The sequence below is a fragment of the Aphelocoma coerulescens genome, chromosome 5 (genome assembly GCF_041296385.1).
Source record: "Aphelocoma coerulescens isolate FSJ_1873_10779 chromosome 5, UR_Acoe_1.0, whole genome shotgun sequence".
NCBI lineage: Eukaryota > Metazoa > Chordata > Aves > Passeriformes > Corvidae > Aphelocoma > Aphelocoma coerulescens.
In genome coordinates this window covers 33,678,660-33,696,262 of record NC_091019.1, presented here as the reverse complement: position 1 = coordinate 33,696,262, position 17,603 = coordinate 33,678,660, and the positions used below count along the sequence as shown (strand labels likewise).

Below are 17,603 nucleotides of genomic sequence, written 5' to 3'. Positions count from 1 at the left end.
GCCTCAAGTTCTGTGCCCTGTGCAGGAGGTGCTCTAGCACAGAGATCCTTGTGGAAAACCACTGACTAGACCTAAAACATGCCATCTTGATGCAAATGCTCATTAATGTCATCCTTAATGAGCTACTGTTGTAGATCTTGATATTATTGTCATTCTTCTCCTGATCCATTCACAATGCCATCACCAAGCTGAATCATTGCTGCAAAGTGGGAAATTCAACTGCTACACGGACTATGTTTGAGGACCTGACACTTGTGTGGGTGTGCTTTTCACACCTGCTGATACTTTTTGATTATGAGTTGCTCTGTCCTAGACACACTGTCAAAGAGGAGCTATCACAGACAAAGCTGCTCTGAGAGCACAGAGGGTAGAGTTGTTTATGGAAACCTTTTGTCAGCATGTCCCTCACTTTTACTCACAAGATAGTTACTTGCTGTCTAAATGTCCACCTTCCTCCACTCTGTAACAACAAGAGGGAGTTATAGAAAAGAGGTTGGCTTGTGCAACTACCCTCTACAATTCAATTAGATAGTATAAAGGCTGCAAGAGAAGATGATCTTTTTAACACAAGAGGATGGAAGAATTGCAGGGCTTCTTTGTAATGGAATAGGATCAAAACAACTGATACTTAACATTTGTTAAAACTTCTAGAAATGAACATTTCTAAATCCTGCTGTTATGGGAGAGTATTATAATCCCAGTTTTAAAGATGGGGAAACAAAGATGATGTTGTACTCACAAGGCCTCTTGAAAGCACACAGACATAGAGCTCAGTTCCTGAAACAAAATGTGTATCCAAGCTTGGGACTATACCTTACTATCAAGAGCTCAGAAATACTGCTTTTTCTTGTAAATCTGCAAACACATGGGCATATAGCAACAGATTTTTTTCTATAAAGCAAAGCTTCTCATCTACACAAAATCATTTGCTGTGGCAGAGAATGCTCTGTCTGATCTTCAAAATGCACAGGGTTGCAGGGTGTGCAAAACATGCATATATTAAATTGTTCTCACCATCTTTGACTGAGTATATTAAAAAAGGTGGGGAAGGTCAGGTGGAAGTGGTTAGCAGGGGCCTTGAGAGTGAAGTTTCTGGACATGAGAGATTTGCTGTGCTTTACCGTGTATTTCCAGCATCCTCTCTGAGAAATGAAACAAAGATTTTAAGCCCAAGTGAAATCAAATCCCTCAAGCAAGCTTAACTCGGGAATGTGAGAGCACAATACCAACAGCAGGGGTGTGGCACCAAGAGAAAGATGCAGTATCACCTGGTTTCTGTTCATACTGCACTGTTTATCTAAGAATCTCCAAAGTCTTCAGGAATGCCAATGAACTCTAGATACTCCTTGCTGCATGGCTGAGTGCTTCTGCCTGCACGTCACTGGTGAGGAAACAAAGGCACAGGAGGCCATGTGGCCAGTGGGTAACAACGGTTACATTTTGGGTGAAGCTGCATCATGCAGTCAGCAGACACCTAATTTAGACCTCATCTGACATCTAGTTTCAGTAATACTCCCCAGGTCAAAGACAGTCCAGTCCTTTTGATCTCCTAGGTACCACACTCCTTTTAGTAGTTTTTGCAGGATTCAGCAAAAGGGGACAGAAAATCTCCAACTTGTCCCAGAATTTGAAACTGTTGATATATAGTTTAGTTGTTTCTGCCGAGGAGGTGAGATTTTCCAGAGTCAAGAAAGCATCAGAACAGAAAACGAAGGCAGCTGGGAGCCTGAATGCAAGGTAACTGTCATGCTACAGAACACAGTGCCTAGGACAGGCCTACTAATGGGTGAAGTACAACCAGAATTCAAAACCATACTCATGCCACTGTTAACCAGACAGAGGGAAATGGAACATGAACACTTTCTGAGCATGAGCAGGCTGCACACACGGGAGCAATTTCCATCGCAAGTTTTTTTGAATGTGTCAGGCTGCTGTTCCAGCACAGAGTGATGACATTTGGAATTGCAATGTGATTGGTATAGCAAAACCAGGAAAACAATAACATGAATAACATGGGTTTGTCACATAAGTAGAGTGAATTAAATTGATTCTGTGTTAGTGTTTTCATCTCAAAGTGCTTGAGAAGTTTGTTTATGAATTGATTACTTCCCCATGGCTCAAATGCAGCCATCTCTGGGCTGAAATGCAGTTGTCATCATTGCACATCCAGTGCTTAGGCTGGTTATGAAGGATCTGCTTTGTTATGCATCTGGTTTCATCCAGCTGTTCATAATAAAATGAGACCTTTGTAGCACCTCAGTCGGATTCTCAGATTGGAAAGGGTAGTTGTTAGTGTCAGAAGTCCAAAGTCACTGAGTTTTCCAGGACAAAATTCAGACAAGTTGTGCTGATATTCAATGGCAAGTAGTTACAACGAACATCACATAGACTGTGCTTGGTGAATCCTGCGGACTGGGCAGTGATTCTTACATCTCTGGAACTGGAATATCACAGCTACAGTTGTCAGGGAGACAGGAAGTTATGTTATTCTAAGTTTTTTGTGCCTTGGCTGTTTCTTTACTCTTCTTCAAGAACTCCATCATTTCAATTACACCTTTGAAGATGTCAGGGAGTTGAAAGACTGCAAGAATGAAAATAGTTTGCATTTTTGTTTTGGGTTTTTTTTGTCAAGCAGAATGTCAGTGGTTGACTGACTTCATATGTTCCACCTTGGTACGTTGATATAATAGACCTAAAATCAGATCACAGCCTAATTCCACACTTTCTTTTCATTTGTAATGAATTTGTTTTGGCACTACTTCCTACTATCTCATTGTTTAGGAATAATAGAACTAGAGTGGTAGAGCTAAATCTTATTTTACTGAAGACATCTCACACTTATTCCTGCTATATTGTCAGATCTTTTTTATCTTAGCAGGTACAGGATGTGTAATAGTGATAAGCCTGATATACCCTGCTGCCTGTTTAGTTGTACTACCTTATAGTAAGATTACCTCAGGGAAGTACAAATAAGAATCAAGAGAGGTTATATAATTTTTCCTAGCCAGGATTCACTAGTCATACTTTGCCCAAAGTCAGCAACAAGGCTGAGAATATTCTCAGTGACAGGGTCATATACTTTCCACTGGGTCTTATCACCATCACAAGCAAAAATTTTAAGCAAATCATCACATACAAAATCTAGCTCTGGACTTGGCATCATTGCTTTTTCATCAAATGCTCGAGGGATTAGGTTTGAACCCACCAAATCCCTCCCAATCTGCAAATCATAAATTTATAACTGAAGCAAATAAATCCATGTATTCATGAGGAGAAGGGGCTTTGCCAGGCCATTTTGGCAATTGCAGTAAGTGGGTTATGGTCAGTTTTCTAAAACAGTCTTCTCATAAAAGACACAAAAAAAAGGACAGGAAACTTTTTACATTCATGGACAAGTGCCAAATCCTTCCTTTCTATCAGAATGCACTGACACGCAGCTTCTGTTAGCATTCATTGCACAGAAGTTAGTGATCTCCAGTTTTGACCATATAGCTTCAAGAGGGTTGGGGACAGCTCTGTCTCATGTAGTTTTAAGATAGCTCAGGGTTGAATCCCCTTTATCCTTCACTGTCTGGAATTGTTAAACTTTGTAGTCAAAGTATACTGCCAGTATTTTTGCAGCAGTGCCCTGTTGTTCTCAGGTCATGCAGCCAGGTTCCACACACATCTCCCATTCCAGTGAATCCTTGTGACCACCACTTCTGCACCCAGTCTAGCTCCTCTGTAACCTTGCTGTATAGCTTGTCCAGGATTTTAGAGCTGTTGTGAGAAATTAACTTTTTTTCGTGTCTAACCCAGTTTAAGTTTTTTTCAGGACAGATCTGAAGACTTTTACTGTGTTGCTCTGTTATTTTTTTTCTGCTGATCTTAACATCATCTGATCTGTGTAAATGCTGAAAACTTGGTACATCATCAAACATCTGCTGTATTTTTTGAGAAATGTCTCTAGTTTGGTGAAGCAATCCAAATCACTAGAATTGTGATTCTCCATTTGCACAAAATGCATGCTCTGTTTTTTAAGGGGTTCTGCCAGACTATGCTGACACATGAAGCATAAGAAAATATTTGGCATCAGACACTTCCCCAGAGATTTTTCCTCTTGTAGGTAGTGGAAAATGATCTCTCTGTACACATGTATTCAATTCTTTTAGGTCTGTTCATAAGCAAAGGTTCAATCTCTTTTTTTAGCATACCCATTCTGATGGTTCCTCTGTGCAGTTTATGGCAATGAATATATTCACCTCCTTTTTTAGCCTCTGTTACAGGCACAGCAAACCATGCCAGCATTGTAGATTATAGAGCAGCCCTCAAATTCTCCTTCAATCACTTGATACCCCAGCTGAAGAATGGCTCCTACTTTTTGTAAATCATGTTTTTTGAGGATCTTGTCTACCTGTCTGGTTGGGTTTTAACCTCGTTGCAGGAATAAACCCCCCACTGTTAGTCTGAAGTTTTACCAGTTCCCTCTGTGGCAGGGCTGATGCTGGCACTGCAGCTGCCAGCACACAGGCTCCAGCTCCAGTGCCCACCCTCAGGCCAGTAAATGAGACTATGGGAGCATTTCACAGCTCAGACAGCTCAGTTAGCCTGCTGTGCCCCCCCACAGGGCTCAGTATCACTGTTCTTTGGGGTATGCATCTCCAAAGGATCGCCAAAGGATGACAGGGCCCTGCTCCCATAGATACTCTATCCAACCATATGCCCAACACCATCCAGGACTGAGAGGGAACTCAGGCTTTCTTTGCAATGAATTACAGGGTTAAGGGCCTGCCATGAAGCTTGGATGCACAGTTGCTCTTCCAGTTCAGGGGAGGTTCGGGTCCTGGCCTATCTGCTGTTACCTAGGAAGCTCAACAAAGCAGACTTACAAAGCAGGCCAAATGCAAACAACATTTAAAACTCCATGGCCCCTTACTAATGGGACTATGCTGTGTCAAATCTCAATAGCTCACACTTAACAGCCATGTCATTAGGGAGTATGGGCACACAACTGCTAAAGAGAGAGCAAGGAAAAATAATAAAAAAGACAAAATGCAAAAGGCTAAGGAGGCCTCTGGTTTCCTTAATGGAATTAGTCCTTCCTTTATGAATTCCAGGGTTAAATGCTATAAATGTGATTCACATACTCCCTCCCCTCACCAAAGCAGAAAGATCTGCTAGACACATGTTCGGAGCAGAGCAGGGGAAGATATGACGTGACTCAAGAGCCTGGAAGGCTAAAAGGAGTGGATGAGGGAGAGCTCTGCAGCCCTTGATCTTTTTAAGATTTACTGCCTTTGCCTCTTGCAAAGATTTTTTTTCCTGGAAAATTCTAGCTTCTAGCAATTTAAAAAAAAAAATTTGGCTGGGGCAATAAACGAGATCTTTGAAGGGGGAAGGAAGCCAAGAGAAAGTCAGGCCCATTAGTCACGCAGCTGCATTTCCTGTCACAAAGGACCCCAGTTGAGTAATCACTCAAAATATGCTTGTTATTTTTTCCTATTTTATTTCAACTTTCAGCCTGCTAATATCTACTGCAAGAAAAAAATAAACCAAGAAAAAGTCCTTTAGTTTCAGAGGGGAAAACAACGTAGAATCAGACATTGATTTACATTATTTTTCCTTTTCTTTAATTTTCATAGCCTAAAAAGACTTTCTGATATGAGAGAGATGTTGGTAGGGCACAGTGGGTCTGAGACAGTCCTGGTGTTGTCAGGGCATATAAGTTCAGCAGGAGTGTGGGTGTCAAAGTTCCTGGGCTACATTTCCTGCTGCTATCATTGATTCACGGTACCACCTTGATTGAGTCATGTACTCATTTATCTGTAATTCATTATGAAAAGTGAAGATGATAACAGCTTTTGCAGAATTGTTTTGTTGGGCTTCAGTAATGGTGCTTATAAGTAATGTTAGGTACTCTGATGAAAGTTTTGTGGAAGTATTTCAGTAAAGAAAAGTGCAGTCAAGACTGAAAAGAAATAAACTTATAATTTAAAGCAGAACATTCCTGTTACTAGATTTTAAAAGTGCTTATGTAAAAAGAGGTGAAAATAGGAGCAACTCTATGAAATAGAATCAGGAAAACCTTTCTGACACTCTCTTTTGAGACACTCAGAGGAAGAAAAATACAGCACAGGGGACAACCCCTTTCATCATGTTGAAAGAGACTGATTATACCAACTCCCCACCCCTGCCTCTAGATCATGGATTAGAAGGTGCTGGCTGTGGTCAATCTGGCACTAACTTCTAAAAGAAGTCACAGATACATGATGGAAGTAAAGCTGAAAACCCTCTGTTTTCCCAGATTGCTGATTCCTTTATCAACAAGCACAATTCCAAAATATGAAACTCTGTCCTTAATTTACTCAAAAGTAATGAGTATGGTAGCCAGGCCACCTGTAAAGAAGGGCCATAAGCATGCTTCAGGGCACATAACAGTTTGTAGCTTACATTCTTGATGGGGTACCTGAGTATATGGCTCTGTGAAAATGATTGCAAAGGGATTGCAAATTTCTGTTTGGATTGCTGTCTAAGTAGAGAGTAGATGATTGTAGTTTATGCTACATAATAACATGACTTCAAATACTACACAAAAAATGAAGCTTACATTGCTTACATTTGCATGTAAGTGACTGGTAATGTCATATAATTCTCTAATTTGCACGCATTTGATACTACAGATGTGCAATGTTTTCAAACAACAGCTTATGAGCAGATGTGATTTACACAGCAATATAAATCACAGCTTCCTAAAGGGTGAAGTTAAAGGGTGTAAACTCAAATAAATGTGAGAGTTACACCAATTTGGTTTAAGAGAGACTTTGAAAGGCTCTTTACCCCTATGTTTAAAACCAATTCAAAATGATTGTTTATGCATGTTTACACTGAATTGAAAAGTAAGAATCTTCTGAATCATGACTCAAATATGAAAAATTCCAGATTACCTTTAAAAAATCTAGATTACCTTTATAAATTATGCTCAGCCTTTGTCTTCCCAAGTAGCAGGCAAGGCAAGGTGTGCTCCTCAATGGGAACACAAGTGTACACTCCTGGTTTGTGGTAGGAGCTGTCTGCTACTCTCACACTGCATGACTTTCACTACGTTTCATGTGCCAGTCTACTGGATTCCCACATCATATGACATTCTACTCAATAGCCATAGGCTTATGTCCTAAAACTATCTCTGCCATGATGATAAAGGCCATTTCCAATGATTACTGATACCTACACAGATTTGAAATCATATACTGGTAGGTATGAATGAATGGAAATTATTTGTTTACAAGGTCAGCATAAACTTTGTACTTTTCCCTTTATGATAGCCAAGGTATATGATAATATTTCTTATATCGCTGTTGTAGAGATATATTGGTATCAATCACAACAGTATCTAATACATCAGGTGGTGTAAATAATAACCACCAATTGAGTGAGTTATACTGGTAAATATATGTAGGAACCCAGAGTGCCGAGAATATTTCTCTGCCTGTTTTAAAGGGTTTTTACCCACCCTGGACAACACTGGTATAGCTTTAAACCTTGGAAAAAATTACCAACAGTCAGACAACAACTAGAAAATACAGTGGTGTGAATTAGGTGATAGACTACTATGTAAGATTGTCACAGGGTGAAAAATTTAGAGGTTTTAGGCTTCTCTTTATAGTAAATAGATAAGAGTAGGAAATATCAAAATGGAGGATTGTTGTTGTTCTCTAGACCTTCTTCTCCTTCTTCTACCACTCTATATTCTGCAGTAAAAGTAGTTTGGATTGATTGGATAGAAAATTCCGCAGTTCCTGCCTGTGTTACGGAATAATTGGTAAGAAAGTAAAAATAATGTACGTTTTTAGTAACTATTGGTTAAAATATCTTTAAAAGGCTGTGTAAATCTTGATAATTGTTCTCTCTGGCTCTCTCTCACTCTCACTCCTACTTTTCCTCCTTCTATGCTGTACCTGGGTCATGCTAGTGGCTCTGTTCCTCTGATAAGACTTAATAAACAACTATCTGGAAGCATTGAAACTACAGAAGACGTCTCACTTTATCTTTTAAACTCCTTGCAAGGACTTTCAGCAAATTCTCTCCCATCAGGAGAGACTCGATTTATGGCACAATAAAGTGTCAAATATACAGGGTAGCAACTAATACTTTTGTATTTACTTACCTGGTTATCCTAGGAATTTGTATGGCTCTGTAGCCATGGTATTTGAGTATCTCCAAACCTTTTAATCTGTGATGTACCTGTTATCTCCCTGTAGGTCTGATGCACATTAGTACAATTAGCCCTTTATAGGTGTGCCACTAAAGTTCTAAGATGAATGACTGACTCAGAATCATCTCAGAAGTCTATGACCTCTTGATTCACCTGCTGCCTGTGAAGAATAACTCTCCCTCTTGCATAGATGGGAAGCTGAGTCATAAAGAACTAAAGTTACATGCCCATAAACACGTAGATAGCAACAGAAATGGAATCAGAACTCATGATACGCAGATCCTCAGTCCCTGTCTAGCTGCATTAAATTACTCTCTCTCCTCTCTTCAGTGAACTGATCATATTTGGTAAAATAGCCAGCAGTTGTTGCTCTTTGCAGTGCAGTGCTTCTCTGATGTGTGTGGACTTAGAAATAATTTCTTGTCAAAAAGTTAAATCAATTGGGTAACAACGCAGTTGCTTAGTACATTGACAATTGAATTTATCAGCCCTTCTACTAAACTGCTGCATGAATTTGGGCAATTACTTCACATGCTGCCATTTTTCTAATTTAATATAGGAATAATAACATTCTTGGACATACAGGCACAAAAAGCACTGTGTAGTGCTGCTCTGTTTCTCACCTAAGACATTGAAATTAGAGAAGGGAAGAAATAGGGAGAATAATAAGTTTTCCCATTTAGTTGAATGAAGTTTCTACGATACAACTCAAAAATGTCTTGAAACAGGAGTGGTTGGTAAGAACATTTAAGTTTTACCAGCAGACATGTTATTCCAGGGCTGTTATGCTTCTACAGAGGGTATAGCCTCTGCAGCTGTGGTTTAGGGGCTCTGCACCCTTTGCCAGTCAGCACAGGATGGAGTTGTCTGGGTCTGTCTCAAGGCTGGTTTTATTTTCCTCCAAATACAGTACAGGAGTGTGGAATTTGGCTATATGTAACAGACATGTAACTTCATTTTGACAGCAAAACTGACTATGAAAGGGTTAACCTGACTAATGGCAACACTTCAGTAAAATTGAGGGAGGTGGAACTTAAGTCTCAAGTCTTAATAAAATGCAGGTGGTTTATTGTTAGATTTTAAATGTCTTAAGACTTCAGCAAGCATTTGAAAACAGGGGGAAAATGTGCTATTGGATAAGAAACTTGGAAAGACGACAACAGGTAGTGCAAGGCATCTACAGAGAATTCAGCTTTCACTGGCTAAGGCCTACCTTAAAGGTCCCAGAAGGAAAACAAAACATAAATATTAACTAAACAACACCTCTCACAACGTGCGTCTGACCTCTGAGGTATTACACCTGGGATTAACTTTTGACATTCTCCTTTCCACCATTGTGATTTTGCTGTCTTACTGGCTCCATGCAGAATATTTGTGCTCATTTTTCAACCTGTCTTCTTTCCCAGTCTGTTTGGGGTGTTGATGGGGTGACAGGTAGCATGAGCACTGCATTCACAGTGTACAGATAGCTCTGCTACATCATTTGAAACTGCTTTTATGTCAGGGATAGGAATTTTTTTTCTGTTGGGGGGCGAGCCAAACTACTTTTAGTACAAGCTAATAAAAAGAAGTTGTAAAGAAGTCACTAATCACTATTTTCTTCTCTTTCAATTCCCTCTCCTTATCACACAAAAGTAGAAAATTTGGGGGAGCATTTGTCAGTAAACTGCACTGTTTAGGTCACAGAGGAGAGGGATTGCACTGAACTTTGATCTTTAACTTCAAGGTCATCACGTATTTGTTGAATTAACATAGATACAACTTTCTAAAGGGAAATGGAACCTGAAGAACCAGAGAAGACTAAATGTACTTATGGTTGCCCAAGGCCTAAGATTACTGCACCAACATCCTTATGAGCCTTAATTAGTGTGGGTATTTTCGGGACCTGTGTGGTGAAAACAGTAACAAATTACTGTCCATAAAAACTCAGCACCGGAAGAAAGTCAGGCATCGATTTTCCTGGCCTCAGCCTTGGTGATGTAAATAAGCTGTTACTACTAGAGAAGAAGGACAGAAGTAGTCCATGGATTACCTGATAGGATGGGGGAAAAAAGAGTAACTTGGGTTTTGATGCAAGGGTATTGCAGCTGCGATGTAGTAGGAAACAGAAGCAACAATGAAGACTGACAGGTGAGATATAAACAGCACCAAGCAAAAAATATAAATGTCATACAGAAAAGTCTAAGGCAATGAATAAAAATTAAGCTGATGGAGCTGTGGAGCTTCTAAACCTGAAAACCTGCCAAGTCTTTTTTTAAATAGAGTAGAGGGCTCAGGGCAGCTTGAGTAAGTAATTCAGCATACCAAACAACAAAAGTCAACCCCCTCCATTATTAGAGTAGGAAACCCAAAAAAGGCCAGGCTATGTGCCTTCTGTGCGCCACTGTCCTGCATCCTTGCTGCAGTCACAGCCATCCAAACTGCCTGGAACACAGGCGTCAGACAGACATGGCAGAGATGAAGGAGGGTGAAGTGTAGATCTTTCTTCACACAATTCTCAGAATAAACTTTCTTTACTCTCAGCCATCATCAAAACTAGGTGCATTTTTGAGAGGCATTTTCTGAAGATGCAGTGGAAACAGACTACAGATTGAGAGAGGGACAAAAAGTAGAAATCCTCACTAAGAGTATCTCAAAAATCCTGGTAGGAATCTTCAAGTTGGCCTGAATGTACTCAGGATCATACCCTTGAGGAAAGAAGTCTCTGTCAGCATTTGTTAGCTGCTCACAATTTTAGATATTCTCTGGCCTTCTCATTTCCTCCTTTGCTTTGTAAGACTGCTTTCATCCCACTCTTTTTTGCCGATGCCAGTTCCTGTTTCTAATGTCAGCAGTTCTCAATCTTCTCAGATAACCCTGTTGTTGTTTGTGCCTTGCTACATGAGGGAAACAACCCATGCTTTCTGTTCCCTCCTAAAAAGACACTGCTCAAGCTCCAGCAAACCTAAGCCAGCCCTTGCTCTACTCAACTTCTGCCCAAATCCAGCATGTCAGACGGCAAAAACTGGCAATGCCTCTGGTCTCAGTGTGGGGAAATAGCCAAGGTCAGTGTTAGAAATATGGATTCTTTATTCTCCATCAAACTGGCCTTTATTTTTTCTTTCTAGCCTTAGAATTATTCTTGTATTTTCTGAGGTATGTTGTCTCTGGGAGCCACTAAAAAGTAATGGATGGATTTGCAATAAAATATGTACCTCTCTGCCAAAGTGGTTTTAAATTAGTTAGTGTCAACTCTGAAATAATAGTGATGTCAGTCATCAAAAAACTCAAGACAAGTACTTTGTAGTAGTACTAAATATTAACAATAATTGTTAGTGTTAGGCCTCTTAGCTGTCTTTGCAGATACTGCTAACTGTTCCATATCATTCAATAAAAAGAAAGATTCTTCCTCTAAACACTTTATGTGCTGTAAAATTGCGTTGTATTTGACTCGAAGAACTAACCAATAACCTTTGTATCCTGTCTCTTATTCCTCCACCTTTGCATGATGAAAGTTCTCCTTCCAAATTTCATTTGCCTCATGGATATTTATTTTAAATGCCTGAAATGGAAACAAATTTCTTTGCAACTTTCTTCTATACATTAAAAAAAATGTAGTTAACTCCTTGTAAAAGAAGCAAAGATTCCCATTATAATAATAATAATAATAATAATAATAATAATAATAATAATAATAATAATAATAATAATAATTATTCTGGAGGGTGACATCAAGAGTTAGACTGTGCCAATGGCACAGAGAACAGAAAATATTAATTTCAGAATATTGAAGAAGACCAAAGTCTTTGCTTTTATGCTACTCTTCCGATAGCATCTTAGTAGTTAGCATTTTAAGAAGTGGTTAAGAATATTTTTAATCTTTATCTTCAATTTTCGTAAGTGGAGCAAAGAAATGTCTCCCCTAGTTCATTTTTTATTTCTTCTAGCCTAGTCTAAAACATCTTAGCATTGTACCTTTCACAGGTTCACCTGTAGCTTTTTAATGAGAGTGAAATTCCTGAAGTGCTTGCATGCAGAGCAGCAGGACCTGATGCCCTTCATTTCACAATAGCTTAGAAATAGGCTTAAATGGCAATGGTGCAGATGCCTCCACCCAGGCCAGGGCTCAGAAGGGAGAGGTACAAGTGAGTATAAAACTGTTTGCTTTCCCTTTCCCTTGCTTTACTGTGGGATACCCACAAACATTTAATTAAAGCTATTGTATGCATGCTTAACTTGGACATATCTGTGGTTCCTTGAAACCGTTATACAGGAGCACCAAAGAAAATACAAGGGAGTTGCTGAAGGAAAATACAAATGAATTAGAAAAGCGTAGCAACCAGAGAATACATTTCCCATAATACAACAGTCAAAGGTCATGAGATCACAGATGCTCAGTTGCTCATGCATATCATCTATTCTCTCCACTTGCATGCTTGCTCCGGAGAGGGCAAAGATTTAATGAGGATGGGGCTAGCTTTAGCAGTTCTCACCCTTCCTCACACCCTACATCTCAAAGAGCACTGAAAGCCTCTTTGAAGTTGCAATAGACACACATTGAACTATCCCAATGCACACATACAATCTGAAGTTTTCTCATCAGGTACAAAAATACAAGGTGACTGTTCTCTTCCGGCTGCCCTGGATGTGAACAAAGCTCTCGAATCAAAGACTTATTGAATTGAGGAGTGGAAAGAAGTTCCTCCATTGCATCTGTCTTTTCAACCTGCAGTAGCAGCCCTTCTCGGTCTCACGGTTCCTATTAGTCAGTTCATTTTTCCCAGCTCCTCAAGAAGAAATCCTGTTCAGACAAAACAGCACTCTATTTACAGGAAGCTTGGCAGGGTCAAAAAGTGACTGTAAAATTGATCTCTTGTTAAAACACATACAGTATTTGCTCTGATGTAGATACAGTTATGACTCAGCAATCTCTGATTTGCTATCAAGGCCTTGAAGGTGATTTCAGAGTCAGATTTGTTAAACTTGGTGACATTGTGTTATCACTTAGCAGAGCTAACTCAGTTGCTCCAAGTCCCACTTAATCTATGCAGCTCACTACCCACAGCTTCTGACCTACTTAGTCACTTCCTGTCTTTGATTTTAGTCTTAAAGCCTCTTTTCTGTGTTGGCATGTGACTGCCATTTAATCTTAATCAAACTTCCTTGGATTTCCATTACTGTCAAGTACAGCTTCTCTCACCATAATATCCACCCTTCTGAGTGCAAGAAAACTGATTTACAGCCAACAGTCTGCAACTTCTCTTATGCTCTATGTTCATCTTTGCTTTGTTTTCCTTCCTGTATGAGTCACTTCTTCCCCCTCTCTGACACATGCTACACTTTGTTTCCCTCCATCTGTCAATGGCTGAGATGCTGCCCTGCACACCTTTACTGCAGAGATGTGGTGAGTATTACAGTGTGTGCCCAGCTACTGTGTGCAGATTCAGAAAAAGCTAAACACAAAGAAATTGAGTTGGCCACGGGCTGCTTCAGAAGTCAGCTCGTTTAATATGCTTTTGCTTCTGACCAGAAATGATGACCTACTCAATTCCCTTATGCCTTGCTTAAGAGCTACTTATGCAAAACACAGCTGTTTAGTCTATGCCTCCCCACCTAGCATCTCCCCTGCTACTTCAGGGCACTTGTTAACTGTACAGATGCTGAAAGGTAGGTACCAGCTTAGGACTTTCCCACTTCTCACTGGTTCTTTATGCTGCAGTAATGGGCCTTTGAGATAGACTTCTTCAGTCAGTTTCCTTCCATGACCAGAATCTAATCTAAAGGTGTTAATCCAGTACCACAGTGACTTTTGCCTGCACAGGGACACTTCTGAACTGATGGGGTCTGTTGGTTTTGGAGATTCTTTCACCAGGGCAGAGAAGTCCAAAGATGTGGCCTGACGCTCTTTGTGGCCCGATGCTCTTTAAATGTCAGATAGAAAACATTTAGTGGCAATGTCATCTGCGTGTAACACATAGGAGAAATTTGTTCAATCCCCTCTTGCATGTATGCTCTTTCCTGACTTTTTTCAATATACCCAGTTCTGCTATGCTCTCTTCCTCCTACTGCTGTGCTCATCAGCACTCATACACTTTTGGGTCTTGCTGTTATAAAACATGGAGGTAATGTGACCCATCACTGAGTGCAGCCTTGTCCTCTTAGGAGGCAGAAAATACCATACATTTTGGAAGGACGAATTAGCTACAGGCCATTCTTATTAAGCCTCTCCTTCAACTTATCTCAAATTGTATTTTTGAACTGCAGTCACTATGCACTGTAAGTTGAAAACAACCACTTGAGCCCTTTCCAGCAAGGCTTTGATACTAGGCGTGGAGGAGAGATAAGCAGCACATTGAAGTTGTGGTATCACTGTAACTGAGGGCAAGGAGTGAATGGCAAACTACCCTCCTTCTGGCACTGCCTGGCTCTGGATGAGGGCAGAGGAATGAACCGAGCAGCTTGGGTTCACACGCATGGTGAGAGCCAGCGGCCTCTCAGCTGATGACAGATTAGACCCAGGGCCTGGTTAATGGGAAGACTATGATTAGACTTCAGCAACATCTGTCTCTAGCACTAAAGGAATCACTGCTGCAGGCTGCGATTTTCTCAGCAAACTGTAATTATACCAGGAACCTCATTCCTGCTGTTTTTCTCAACAACTTAAGTACAAAAAAAAAAAAAAAAGTGAGTAAGGATGCAGGAAAGCTGAAACTGTGAAAGGAGCAGGAAAGAGGCACCTGTTTATTTTTGTTCAGCTCATTCCAATTATTTTCTCCCAGTTTCTTAGATTTGTATGGATCACAGACTGTTTTTTCCTGGAAGTCAGTGCCAAGGTTTAACTACCTGAAGCTGGCCTGCCATCCACCTGAAGCTGATAGCACATATCCTCTCTGTCCACTTATGTCCCATGGCACCTCAGACAAGTGTGGTGGCACCTGCAGAAGGTGTCATACACAGCTTTCCTTGGCAGTGCCACCTACTTCTTCCCATGGGGGTAGCAGTATGGAGGGTTGGTCTCTGATCACAGTTGTTCTCAGGACATGCCCAGGAAGGTATGGCCTGGGCAGAAGTTTGGGATATGGGAGACTGCTCAGGGTGAGTTTAAACCTTACTCCCAAAGGCCCTGTCTAGACTAGGATTTAAGAGTTTGAACTTAAAAAGTGTTAGGTTGCATATAGTAACTCTCTGTTCTAAAAAACACAGAAAAAGCAGTAAAAGTTTGAACTCCCAGTAACACCTGGTAAGTTTTGCCAAAATAACAATGTCAAAAAAAAGCAGGATTTCCTTGCAAGATTTCTCTGCCAGAAAAAACTTTTTGTTTGTGCAGTTGTAACTCCATAGAAGCCCATTTGCCTTTTGTGCTTTCTTTGCTCATAATATAAGAAGCAGACTTTTTTAAACTTATATGTAGGAGAAGAGGAGAAATATCTAAGAGAGTTTGCCAACAGAACTTTACCATCCAATACTTAAGATGTAGACAAGGTAAAAATTATTCAAACTAATCTATGTACTTCTTTCTTAACTTTTCCTGGAGCATTAATGTGACTTCTAGTATACTTTGAAGGCAAGAGTGTCATGTCTATGTTAAGCAATTTTATATCAACACCATAGTGTTGATATAAAGAAAGCAGAATTGTTCCTTACCAGCATGTCTGCCCTCCATCCCGCAGCACACCTGGCAACACAGGCAGGGATGAGAGTGGTAGCAGGAACTTGACCCTTGGGTCTGAAAGCACTGGGAAGGCTGCACATTGGCAAGCAGATCCCAATCTCCAGAGCCAAGTCTCTGCAGACTGGTGATGATCTGGAGTAGTCTGGAATTGGCACAAATGGACAAGGAGGAGAGAGGAAAGATTGGAAGGAAAATGGAAAAAAATGCCTCTTGCACATTTAACTTTCTTTTCCATCTGCTGGTGTGCTGTTGCTGTGAGCTATTAAACAGCTGCAGTGCTCTGTCCCAGAAGGGACTGTGTTCCAGTGGAGATGGAGAATGATCCCTACAGCTTAGTGCTTTGGGAGCCCCCTTGAATGGAAGGGGCCATAGGAGTAATGTTTCTCTGATTTACTATTCTACTAAATACACTTGGGAGTTCAGCACTTGGGGCAGTAGCCAGAGATGCTGTTCTGGCTCCTCAGACCTGAAACTCCTGGCAGGCAGTGGGTACTGCTGGGTACTTCTGACTCATTCTTGTCGAAGTAGGCAAGTCCCTCTTGTTTCTTGCCTTCCAAGCAACTCCCAACTCTCCTGAACCTGGTTCCAAAATTCAAGGAGAGCAGATTACTAAAGAAAAAGGTGTTTGCAGACTGTGAGACTTTGTAGCTCGGGGAGATAAAGGTAAAGAGGGAGGACTAGGAGAAGGTGGAGTGGGCATACAGTGACTGCCAAGGCCTGAGCAGAAGAGCAGATTTTTGCATCCATTCACATGCTCAGCAATTTCCTGCATTGTTCCTGCAATCAGCATGCTCCACCTGCTTTTACTTAACCATTTCCTGTTTACGGCTTCCAAAAACTTTCTGGTGAAATCACTAATCTGCCACAAGATGAGTCTTTATGGTCACTTTTGGGCAGGTTTCACTCACTTTTTGTCTCTGTCTTCAGCACATAGATCTTTCAGACTGAGGCACTGTGTGCTGTGTGTGCATGTCTGCATGCATGTGCATGCAGTCAGTAGTTATGTCAGGAAACTATGTGCTTGCTCATTAGTTCTTTCTCTTAACATATGCCCCTTTTTTTCCTTCTAATGCTTGCTGGGTTTTGCAAATTTGAGCAAAGAAACAAACAGTAGCACTGAGGGCTGGTTTCTCTTTCTGTAGAACAGAAGGCTCCAGATATTTAGAGGAAGGACTTTACCGTCACTTTGAAGCATCTAAGTGCTCTCCCACCAATGAGGAATTGTTCTCTGCATAGCTTGCCCAAGCTTCAGATTATTTTCTAGATTTGAAAACGGTGAGGCAATTTCTTGTAGTCTTCTGTTCAGTTTCTCAGATGTGAAAGGCAAGGTGTGAGGAGCAGGAAGGGTGAACCAAAGAAAAATAAATCTCTTTCTTACAGTGTAGATGGCACCCACAAGTTCCCATTGCACACTTAGTCATGTCTTGTAGAAATCACTAGAAATGCCTGCACGCTTCAAGTCTGCTCTCCTTAGCTATACTACAGATAACACTACAGCCACCACTAAAATAAAATTTATTTGTCACTGCTTTTTCTGTTTGTTTACTCTTTTTATTTCTCTTCTGAAGCAGTGAAAATAGATTCTTAAGTTTCCTCTCTGATTCTCATGCTCTTGCACAGTGCTGCAATGTTTGGGTTGCGGTGAGCACTGCAGGGGAATGTTCTCTTCTTAAAATAAATCATGGAAACATTTCTTTTGGAATCAGGACTTGTAGAAGTTTACTTTTTTAAAAAAAGAATGTCAGGCCAACTTTGGCCTGG

At 40.5% G+C, this 17,603-nt stretch overlaps 1 protein-coding gene across 6 annotated transcripts in view; it reads left to right on the top strand.

Moving 5' to 3' along the window:
• Positions 1–17,603, top strand: part of RAD51B (RAD51 paralog B) — a 393,397-nt gene that overhangs the window by 352,080 nt on the left and 23,714 nt on the right. The window lies entirely within an intron of this gene.